The following is a 12,613-nucleotide window of genomic DNA, read 5'->3' as shown; positions in this document are numbered from 1 at the left end:
GCTAAGCAAGGCAGAGAGAGGACAGCAGGAGTCTGGGTGAAGGTGTGCAGAGAATGAATGGTGCCGCGCCGCAAGACCAGATGAGCGAACAGAGACACATGAAGATTAATGAACATGTGGGAAAACTCAGCCATTCTTTACTAACTTACCACTTTGCATATGATGTGTGATCTCCTATCTCATTGTGATTTTAGTCACAACCTCCCCACATGAAGAATTCTCTTGTCGCTGCAGGTAGGATACCTCTGATGGCTTTTATTTTAGCTAGTGACCGAAGAATACCACTGTCTCCAGACACAGCTCTCTCGTTCACAAAGGGAGATGTTCCAAACTGGGCCTCTGGGAGGGCACCGTTTGATTCAATGCTTCTTAAAATGATTTGTTTGTTCAGCCGCTGGAAGCTGTTAGAAGTGCTCAGGATTTCATAGTTACAAACCCAGAGAACCACACACTGTGCGTTCAGAGGCCATGCGTGCGCACACGCATTCCAAATCAACATGTACACTCCATGGAGATTTCACCAGGAGGGGTAGTGGAGGCACCAGTTTAAAACAAAAAGAAAGGACAACAGCAGTGATTAGCCGTCAGTTCCCTCAGTTTCTCATTTAGTGCAATGCCAGGATTGATTTGTGGCAGACTATGTCAGCTCCCATGGCATGCTGAATCCAATTTATTTATTTTTTAAGATGAAAAACCATATCCTCAGCAGGTGTAAATCAGCAAAGCTCTACTGAAGTCTACCAATTTATGCCTGCTGAGGATCTGGCACTAATTCAGAGTGGGTTTTAGGGAACGTAGGGAAACAGGAACGGCACTGGGATGTCAAACTTGTAAATAAAGCAGTGCTCAATTAGGGAAAATAGGGACAGTAGAAAGTATGCTACAAAGCTCCCACCTGTTTTTTTACTCTTTTCTCCAAGCTTCAGAGATAGAAAGGTCCAACAGAACATGGGAGGGATCCCACTAATTGAACTATCAATAGTCTTCAGAGAAGGCACTATCAAAACCTACGGGCTGGGTCATAACTTGACAGTCTGCTCTGTGGCGTTCGGTGATAACTGATGCCAGGATCCTCAAGGGTATTTAGGCTCCTAACTGCCACTGAAATCGGTGGAAGTTGCTTGCAAGAACTCGGCTTTATTCTGTCTGGTATCAACTGGCTGTGCCTAACGAGAACTTCTCAGTACTTTGCCCAGACTGCCTGTATGGGATGCTCAGGTCTCAAAGGCACAGTCTCTGTTATCGCAGGGGTGGCGTGTAGCTGCTCTGCAGATCAGAGAATGAATCTTGTGACTTGAAGTCACAATTCCTCCTCTTGCTCTCAGGAAGGACATCTACAGTTGGAGTGGAAGGTATCATTTCCGGCTTGGGCAGACATACCTACGCTAGCTCTGACTGAGCTAGGGGACTAAAAATAGAAGCGTGGCCATGGTGGGGTGAGAGGTGGGAGGGGCTAAACACCTGAGTATGTCCCTAGGACGAGCTCACAGTGGGGGTGGCTAACCCCTCCTGCCGCCATGTCTATTTTTAGTGTGCTGCCTCAATCAGAGCTAGCGCGGGTCTGACCACCCAGCTGGAAATTACACCTCCAGCTCGAAGCGTAGACATACCCTAAGTTACGTCACCCCTTTCCATGAAGCAGCTTCCTTCCAGCTGTGAAGCCAGTCTGCTACGTGGGCCAGCAAGCAGAGCTACGGCTCCCCACCTCCTCCTTTCCTATTTGCTCACAATGGGGAATATCAGGTGAGTCGCGCCAGCTTTTCGTGTTGGAGCCACAGTGTAAGGAAGGGATATAACTTCCCCTTATTCCTCTGTACGGCTGAGTGAGGACTATGACAGAGGCAATGCGCTGGGGGGGGGGGAGGGGCTCACATGCCTCCCCAAATTTGCTGCGTGGCTGTACTGATCATGCACACTGGACTGAGCATGCTCAGTAACACTACTGAAGCTGGCTGCCCTCACTCTGCTCTCCCTCCCCCTGCCACTATCGACAGGCATGGGTCGTCTCTGGGCTATGCCAGTCTAGCCCCTATCATTTAACAGGCCACGATACACTTTCTATTTGGTGGTTGTTTGGGTTTTTTTTAATTCAATAGAAAGGATGTGAAACTCTCTAGGATGGTTAAAAACATACCTCATACAAAGACTAGCATTGTCTATTAAATCCTACAGGACTTTTCTACAAGGGAAGCGGGTTTGTAGGCAAAGTCAACCACTTGTAGCCGTAATTCAAGCATTGAAATAAAATAAAGAGGCAGAAATGGAACAAGAAGGGTAAATATCTGGCAACATAATACCTCTATGCTGTCTGTTCTGCAAAATGGGTATATTTGGTCAGAAGTCACAGTGCCTAATCCCTGTCAAAGGGCCTAAATGAGACGGTTGACTTAGGGTATGTCTACACTACATTGTAAAACTGGGTGTATGGGACCCGCATTTGTGGACTTGGTGTTTCCAATCCTGCGCTTGAGCATCCACACTGCATTGTAAACTTGGCTTTACAATTGCTGGACTTGGGTCCATAACTGGATGCAGACCTTGTGACTCAGGTCTGTGGCTTGAGCTGGGTCCACACTGCAAAAAGGACAGGGCTTGGACCTCAGTCACAGCAGAACTTGAATTCTGCCCCACTCACGGCTCAGGGTCGTAGAACCCAGGACCTGAGGGCTTGCTGACCTGAATCAGACTGTGTGTGTGTGGATGGAAGAGGGGCTTCGGCTCAAACCTGAGTCAGAGCCCAGGCTTAGTGCACAGTGTAGACATGACTGACTGAAGCACCAGTGTTCCGAGGGTAAGTAAAGATGAAAGTTTCTTTCTTGAGTCTATGCTTGTTACAAGTTGCGGGGGAAAGGCCAGAACAACAATAACCAACCAGACTACATCCCAGGAGTTCTCAGCATTAATAGTGTGACTAGCAAAGTCTCAGAGAGTACCTACCGGCTACGGCTAGCCAACCCATCTTCTTACTCTCATCTCCTCTTTATGTCACTTATACAGTTTCCTGCTGCCGTAATGGGCTACCCTACTGCAGTCATTGGTGGCCCTTGATGACAAAATCTGGTTCCTGGGTGTGTGTCCTTGGACTATAATCACCCTGAAGGAAGAGGGAGAAGTCAGCACCCCAACAAAAACCCAGACAGCCTCTTCAGGTACTTGGCCCTCCTGTCCTAGCACCTTCCCTGCATCTGGTCTCTTTCTTTACTTCTCTCAACACTCTCAAATTACCAAAGTCTCCAGGATTTCGGGTAAAGTGAAAAGTACCTGGATTATTGTGAGTCAATTAATAATTCAGGCCACCTGGGGGGGGATTTCTAAAGCAGGTTGAGGTTTTTTCATATGCTTGATGAAAATGATTTGCAATTTTTTGGGTGCTGATTTTTTATCAGGATGGTTGAATTCTTTTGAAAACTCAGTTTTTTTATGCATTTCTCCACCAGCTCCAGTAATTTCTTGCACTTCACTAAGGTGGGGAGTGGGTGCATCAGGGTCATTGTTAGTGAGAAAAGAATGGAGCAGCATTTGGTGTGTAGGGGCTGCAGTGTGTATTGTATTTAATCAGGGGCGGCTCCAGGCACCAGCGCAGCAAGCGCGTGACTGGGGCGGCAAGCCTCGGGGGGCGGCCTGCCGGTCGCCGAGAGGGCGGCAGTCAGGCAGCCTTCGGCGGCGTGTCTGCGGGAGGTCCGCCGGCCCCGCGGTTTCGGCGGCAATTCGGCGGCGAGTACGCCGAAGCCGCGGGACTGGCAGATCACCCGCAGAAACGCCGCCGAATCCGCATGACCGCGGACTGCCCGCAGGCATGCCGCCGGAGGCCGCCTGACTGCCATGCTTGGGGCGGCAAAAAACGTAGAGCCGCCCCCGTATTTAATGCCATTAATTTAACAGCACAAGTTGTTCATGTACATCAGGGAGGGTAATCCCCTACCCCCACAATACACCATGCTAAAAGTTCACTTGTTAAAACTGATGACTCTGAATATGACCTGGTTCTGCTGGGCAAGTTGAAATATGCAGGGCCATGCTTAACTGAGCATCGGTATCACATTCAACTGTAGCCTAGCTGGCATATATTTAATCTCCTGTAATTAAACTCCTAAACAAGCCCATTTCAAGAGAGCTACAGTGCATAAACCAAATCAATGAATAATTTCCATAACCTTATGACCAGCCCCAGATCTAGGTAGAGCAACACTCTGTGCAATAGGCTGTGGAACAGATAAAGACACAACTGACAAACAGAGAAAAACTAAAAAGAGAAATGTAAAAACTCAGCCATCAGATCTGCAAGAACTTTCCTGTTTCTGAAACATAGTCTGTAAGAATACAGAGCTTATGGCTTAGCTATAACCTCTGCTCAAAGACTAGTAACCAGGAAGCTTATTAGAAACCTCTGGTTAGAAGTAAAAATAAAATCACTGCTGGTAAAATCTGCAGGTGACACAAAGTTTGGCAGAGTAAATAATGATGAGGCCAGGGCAGTTACATAGACCTCTCTGGATTGCTTGGTAAGCTTGGCCCATTCAAACCATATTTGAATACAGCCAAATCAAAGTTACACCTCTTGGAATAAGGAAGGTGGCCACACCTATGAATGGGGGACTGTATCCCGGAAAGCAGTGACTCTGAAAAGGATTTAGTGGACGAGCAACTGAGTAGGAGCTCCTAGCGCAAAGCTGTGGCACAAAGGGGTAAAGCAATCCTTGGAGGCATATACATGGAGTAGTGAATGGGAGGAGGGAAGTGATTTACTTTGGCGAGACTGATCCTGGAGTCCCGCAGCCAGTTCTGCTGGCCACGCTCTAAAAAGAATGTTGCCAAATTGGAGAGAGTGCAGAAGAGAGCCTCACAAATTATACAAGGGCTGGAAGAAAATCCCCAGGTACTAAAGGGGTCTTTACTCTAGCCAAGAAAAATGTAACAAGAACCAATGGCTGGAAGGTGAAGCCAGACAGCTTCACATTAGAAACCGGGCACCCGTTTTTAATGGTGAGGGTGATTAATCAATGCAACATGGCGGATCCTTCATCCCTTGAAATCAAATCCAGACTGGCTGCCTTTCTAGAAGACATGCTTTAGCCAAGCACAAGTTACTAGGCTCACTACCATGGTAATTGGGTGTAATTTAATGTCCTCTCTCATACAGGACGTCAGAGTAGATATTCTAACAGTCCTTTCTGGCCTTCAGCTTTGTAAACTGTGAAACATCATATGACACAAAGATGCTCCGATCTTTCCCCTAGGACTGGTTATGGGTCAGAGTCTACCAGCCTTACTCCCAGTGAATCATCCCATAGGCCGCGAGTGGCCACATTGAAATCAAAGTATCGGCAAGGAAAGCTACTATGCTGCATGAGTGAGGATGGCTAAATCGGGACCTACGCAACCAGAAGTTGGCAGGATTTGCCTCTTCTTGTCAAAAAAAAAGTTGCTGTAAACGATCATTCATAACCAACAGGTGAACCAAGAGCTGCACTGCGTCTGCGATATCTCCGGAGCAGCGCTTCAACGAGACACTGCCATTGTGTACTCAGCACCCATCTTCATTCTTCAAAGACATTATTTTAATTGGATTAAGTTTGAAAATAGTGTGTTTCAGCTCTTCAGCATGTTCCAAGCGGCAAATTCTAACACCCTTACTCAGCGAGAATTTATTTATAACAACATTAAAGAAGCATCCATCTGCCACGGGTGCCCTTGGCACCATTTCAAAAAGAATAATTCACCCAAAGCAAAATGGATAGGAAGAGCCAGCAAAACTTCAATTCCAGCCCCCCCACAAACTCTGTCTCCAGAAATCCACCTCCCTCTAGGCCGCACCCTTTTCAAAACTTCAGGCAAGCAGATGGGTCTTGCTGCATGCTCTGAAAGTCACCAGTCTATTTCAGACCAAGGGCAGAAGCTGGTTCCCCAGCTGAGGCCTCATCACAAGAAGAGGTTCTAGCAATGGTGTATAATGGCAAAACCAGCAGTCTCTGATCTCCTCCAGTGAGTTCATAGGTGCTGGAACTAGGGGTGCTGCTGCACCCCCGGCTTGGTTTCCATCATATACAGCAGGGATCGGCAACCTTTGGCACGCGGCTCATCAGGGTAAGCTCCCGGGCGGGCCGGGCCAGTTTGTTTATCTGCCACGTCCGCAGGTTCGGCCGATCGTGGCTCCCACTGGCTGCGGTTCGCCGCTCCAGGCCAATAGGGGCTACAGGAAGCAGCGCAGGCTGAGGGATGTGCTGGCCACCACTTCCCGCCGCCCCCATTGGCCTGGAGCAGCTAACCACGGCCAGTGGGAGCCGCGATCGACCGAACCTGCGGACGCGGCAGGTAAACAAACTGGCGCGGCCCACCAGGGTGCTTACCCTGGCGAGCCGCATGTCAAAGGTTGCTGATCCCTGGTATCCAGGCTTTACAGTTTGGTTCGATGGCTTTCAGCACCCCCACTATACAAATTGTTCCAGCACCCCTGAGTGAGCTGTATCACTCCATTGTGCAGGAAGCCAGAGTCTTTACCTGTGTCTTCCCACATGGTAACACAACATGTGGCCATTGGGGTCATGTGGTTATCCAGATTGTCTCTATTTTTTCCCTTTATCTATCCCATGTGCTGTCTTTTTTTCCTCCAAATGGAAACTTTGCTCCATTTGTCAGTACCCCTGGATTTCATTCCTGGATGAAAACATCTATGCATTATACATGCCCTTTTATCTTGCTGTTTGAACTGTGTTCTGCAGCTCTGTTTCAGTTTTACCACTCATTCATCAGCATGAAGTTAAACAATTACAAAACAATTTGGGTAGCTGGCAAGCGAGAGGGAGCAGTATCCATTTCTGCCCGGAGGGCTGGGGGGAAAGGTTTCATAGGATAGCATTGCCTTTGTTTTGCATCTCACAGGTGACGCTGTTGACACAAAGGTTACATCAAATTATGGGCCAAACCACTCGAGCTAGTTTCAGATTGCAGCAGCCTTTGGGAACTGCCATTTTGTACACACAGAAGATAAACAGATCCCTGCAATATCCACTCCCAGTCTGGACAGAGCTTATCCAGCTCCCAATCTCCTGGCAAACTGAAAGAAGGAGGTAGTGCTATGTTCCCACTGCTTGTGAACGGTCCATGCCCAGCACACTTTGCCAATGATCACTCCATCATGTAAAGTGAGGCAACACATAGGCAATTTGCATCAGTGTCACCCTCCAGGGGTTCCTTAAACAAACTCTACACAGACTTTTCCTGTCCATTCACCTGGGAGTGTGTCTGAGACCACCCCGAGTGTCAGGATCCCAACAAGAGCCTGCAGGGCCAAGGGTCAGAGCAGGGGAAAACCTGAGGCTAGGAGTAGCAGAGCAGTTCAGAGTCAGGTTCTGGCCAGGGTTGATACCAAAGGTCAGGGTCCAAACCAGGAATTCAAGAGCAAGGAGCAGGACCGGTCATAGCAACTACAGAAGATCCATACGGTTGCCTAGACACTTCCTGGAATGCCCCTTGGGTTTATATAGGGCAGGGAGCCAATCAGGAACCATGGGCCTGCTGTCTGTCAAAGCCTTGAGGCAGAACTTCCCATGGTCTGTGTCCACAGAGGGTCATGGGAAGTGGAGCACAAATTAGTTGCAACTGCTGCTGGGTGGCAGCCTAGAGGGGTCAGCTCCCTAGACACTCTACAGCCCTGGGTTCTAAACCTGTAGTAGGCCTTACACAGAGCTTAAAAAATAGTGACTAATTATTACCTCACCACAGGGGGCATAGACACATGTGGGATCCATCCCTTGAGTCACACCAGAGCTGTGCCCATCCAGAGAGGATCAGGTTGTTGACAGCACTTTCTTTGGTACAGGGTTTGACTTTTTTTAAAAGCTCTGAAAGTTTCAAGTGCAGTTGATCAATTCATCACGTTCTTGGGGCTTGCAGCTGCAATGGACGTAAATGGTGTTAGGCTGGTACAGCAGCTGAGGATCTGGCCCTACAATGTTAATTTTGAAAGACTGTGACATTCGATTGATGATCAGAGCCTGAAGAGACCTTCCTTCCATACTCTGGACTTGGAAATTTAAGACGTGATATGGAGGATCAGCTGTCACCAAAATAAAATTGGAGCTGGGCCCAAAACAAAGTCCTCTGACCTAAGCACCCAAACTTGGAAAAACTTCGGATTCATCAACTTTGAAGCCATCAGTAATGAACCAGACCAAAACCCTGACCTTAACATCCCTGAAACATTGAGCAAGTCCATATCTGAACTTACTGGCTTGGGCTCATTGCTGATTGAATCCCAAATCAATCTACCCAATGGAATGCGTCATGATGTTTCATCTCTGCTGGAGACTCTGCTGCAGGCTATGCTGGAGCCTGACGTGGCTATTAAAGTGGATCTGACTAACTTTGGTTACCGATTAAGGATTTTGCATTTGTTATCCTAAAAACACCAAACTATAGTGTGTTTTGCTAATCTTGTCAAATATTTTGGTATTGTTTGTTTTGATTACAGATAAAGACACACAATGGAGGAAAGGTCATGAAAGGAGAATTTTCCTAGTGCAGTTAATATAAATCTTGCCCATTGGAGGTGAAGACCCCATTACCAAGAGTATTTTAATAAAGAAAGCAGATCATACTGAAAACCCCACTGGACTTAAACTGAAGAAACAGTCATCGGTCATTTAGAAACATCAACATGCACTTTGAAAATGTCTCCAGAAACCCTCAATGGACAAGTTGTCCTGATTCTATTTATCTATATTTTTTGTAGAATTATTAGAAAGCCTCTGAGCTGTCCGGATAAAAAAGGTCCAGCTGTACTTAAACTACCTGATTAGTAGCAATTGTTTAGCACCGCTCAGCAACACAACAGATTACGGTGAGAATTAAAGAAGAATATCTAAATGAAGCGACGCTGGAAATACAGTTGTATATAATTTTAAATGCAAATAAGCATTGACATTAATGAATGATTTAAAAACAGGGTAAAGCAAAAATGAAGGTTCCAACAGCAATTTAATTCAGCCACATTGCTCATTCTGTGTGTTTTAATTATATATTTTATGAGAAACAATACAGCACGTTGTGCTATACATTTAACCAGAAAAAAAACCAGTGCAGATATTGCTATAAACATTCAACAATGCGGCTGACTTGAAAGCTTGATTCTTGCATTTCTTAACTCTTTTTGAAACTTTAGACAAGGAAAAAAAGAAAAAGAATTTACCTGGTCTACATAAAAAAACTGATTTAGTTAAACCAATGCAAAGCCCTGTGTGGACACTTCTAATTTGATTTAAAACTGGATTACAGCAGTTTAGTTTGCATTGATAAATGCGCAGGCGCAAGCCAAAAAAGGTAAGTGTGACCACATGGTGTCTGCAAAGGCATTAGTTCTTAATGAGGACTGTGCCCATGCCATGTTGCAAGTTTAAAATTTTAGCTTATTTTTGCTCTTCAAAACATTTGTCTTGTACTTAAACTGGGTAAAAGTAATGGTTTTAAACTCTCCCCTAAGTCAAAATTAGAGTTTTCCCCTTCAATTTTTCTGAAAAATTCACTTTACCGTAGACACCAGGCATAGTCAATTTTAGTCCTGAAAGGTCAAACCTTCAGAAAGTGATGAGGTTGTGGACTTTATCAGTTTACTATGGAAACTGTTGTACAACTTTAGGCCCCAGATCTGACCACTTAGTCAGGAGTTAGCTTACAAATGTCAGGAGTCAGCCTCCATGCATCTGAAGAAGTGGGTTTTTTACCCACGAAAGCTTATGCCCAAATAAATCTGTTAGTCTTTAAGGTGCCACCGGACTCCTTGTTGTTCTTACAAATGTTGTCCTCTGGGGTGGCTAATGCTCTTTCTATCTAGTAACCCACCATGAAACATGGACTCTGATCCCATCTGGAAATGTTTTAATCACAGCTGATTCTGCTTCAGTGACACAGCATTTGATCCACCTAGCCATGGAGGATTTGGATGCCTTCAGGCCTAGGCAATTAGTGCAAAATCAATGGAGCGCCAAGCAGGCATAAGAGTCCACTGCATAGATCCAGTTACAGAATAGGGGCCTTAGGCAATAGAAAGCCCTTCCATGGCTCTGCTGTGAGACCCAACACAGTGTGTGAAAAGGTTAAGAGATACATTTTTCTGATGTGAAAAAAACAACAATTGAATGAATGTGGAGGAAGCAGATATCCTTTGTAAGCTAGGCTCAGGGCATGTGCTGTACTTCGATGACTTCAGTGAACATAGTATGGGAATAAATGGGAATTCTTGTTTTACTTCACTAGGGGTTAGGTTGTCCCTGTCCTTACAGGGAAATAAAGCCCCATAGTCCTGGATCCACCAAGGTACTTAGACACCTAGCCCCAGATTTAGAAGCTTAAGTCCCATTTTTAGGCCTCATTATCATCCACAAAATCCCTGCTCAGGTGTCACCTAACCCTATAGGTGCCTAAACTCACCTGATACCTAAATTTCCACTGCAGAAGCTCCCTAGGTGCCTACATTTCTCCCTCTGGGGGTGTGCACTGTTGCTTCATTCCTGGTGTCCAGACATCTATGCCCCAGCGTGGTCCACAAGCCAGGGGAAGATAGGTGGAAATGCGCCTGTCTCACTGTGGAGCCCAAACCAGTTGTTCCTCTTCAGTTAAATGATTGGGCCAGAGAAAGAGGGAGAATTGCTCCATACAGCACTCACCTAAGAATTGCTTCGTCCCTGTTCAAATCCCTTCTCCTCATGGGGCACAGGGGGAGCTGAACCCAGCAAGCCCCTGGTGAGTACCCTGCCCTCTGGGATAACAGAGACCCAGTGCTTACATGGTCAGCGCAATGTCCTGCCCCTTCAAATGTTTGAGCACTCTCCCCTCCCCAGTGCAAAGCCTTAGCTTCAGCTTTGCTGCCTGAACAATAAAGCGAGCCCAGCAGACTGCATCAACTCCCTCGGAGCCTGTGCCTGGCTCCAGAGGGGGGCTCTCAGCTGAGGAGTGCTAGCAGAGCTGGAGGACTTCATCCAGCCTGGATTGAGGTGCCTACCTTCAAGAGAGGAGTGGGGCTCATGACACACCCCTCTCATCGGCCTCTCCCATTGGCCAGCTCAGGCAGTTCCTCACCTACCATGCTGGCTTTTGCGGCTCACATGCCAAGGCTCCTGTCTCTCTCTCCATTCATGGTCCGGGGAAGCCTACGCACCTCACTCAGGCTTTGTGGATCCCAGTGTTGTTCCAGTGATTTTCTAGGCTCCTAAAAGTTACTGCTAAACAACCAGTGGGGCCCCTTGACGATGAAAATACAAAAGGAGCGCTTAAAGATGATAAAGTCATTGCGGAGAAACTAAATGGATTCTTTGCTTCAGTCTTCACGGCTGAGGATGTTAGGGAGATTCCCAAACCTGAGCTGGCTTTTGTAGGTGACAAATCTGAGGAACTGTCACAGATTGAAGTATCACTAGAGGAGGTTTTGGAATTAATTGATAAACTCAACATTAACAAGTCACCGGGACCAGATGGCATTCACCCAAGAGTTCTGAAAGAACTCAAATGTGAAGTTGCGGAACTATTAACTAAGGTTTGTAACCTGTCCTTTAAATCGGCTTCGGTACCCAATGACTGGAAGTTAGCTAATGTAACGCCAATATTTAAAAAGGGCTCTAGGGGTGATCCCGGCAATTACAGACCGGTAAGTCTAACGTCGGTACCGAGCAAATTAGTTGAAACAATAGTAAAGAACAAAATTGTCAGACACATAGAAAAACAAACTCTTGAGCAATAGTCAACATGGTTTCTGTAAAGGGAAATCGTGTCTTACTAATCTATTAGAGTTCTTTGAAGGGGTCAACAAACATGTGGACAAGGGGGATCCGGTGGACATAGTGTACTTAGATTTCCAGAAAGCCTTTGACAAGGTCCCTCACCAAAGGCTCTTACGTAAATTAAGCTGTCATGGGATAAAAGGGAAGGTCCTTTCATGGATTGAGAACTGGTTAAAGGACAGGGAACAAAGGGTAGGAATTAATGGTAAATTCTCAGAATGGAGAGGGGTAACTAGTGGTGTTCCCCAAGGGTCAGTCCTAGGACCTATCCTATTCAATTTATTCATAAATGATCTGGAGAAAGGGGTAAACAGTGAGGTGGCAAAGTTTGCAGATGATACTAAACTACTCAAGATAGTTAAGACCAAAGCTGATTGTGAAGAACTTCAAAAAGATCTCACAAAACTAAGTGATTGGGCAACAAAATGGCAAATGAAATTTAATGTGGATAAATGTAAAGTAATGAACATTGGAAAAAATAACCCCAACTATACATACAACATGATGGGGGCTAATTTAGCTACAACGAGTCAGGAAAAAGATCTTGGCGTCATCGTGGATAGTTCTCTAAAGATGTCCACGCAGTGTGCAGAGGCGGTCAAAAAAGCAAACAGGATGTTAGGAATCATTAAAAAGGGGATAGAGAATAAGACTGAGAATATATTATTGCCCTTATATAAATCCATGGTTCGCCCACATCTCGAATACTGTGTACAGATGTGGTCTCCTCACCTCAAAAAAGATATTCTAGCACTAGAAAAGGTTCAGAAAAGAGCAACTAAAATGATTAAGGGTTTAGAGAGGGTCCCATATGAGGAAAGATTAAAGAGGCTAGGACTCTT

This window comes from Emys orbicularis, chromosome 7 (assembly GCF_028017835.1).
Source record: "Emys orbicularis isolate rEmyOrb1 chromosome 7, rEmyOrb1.hap1, whole genome shotgun sequence".
NCBI lineage: Eukaryota > Metazoa > Chordata > Testudines > Emydidae > Emys > Emys orbicularis.
Note: the sequence above shows the minus strand (reverse complement) of the source record.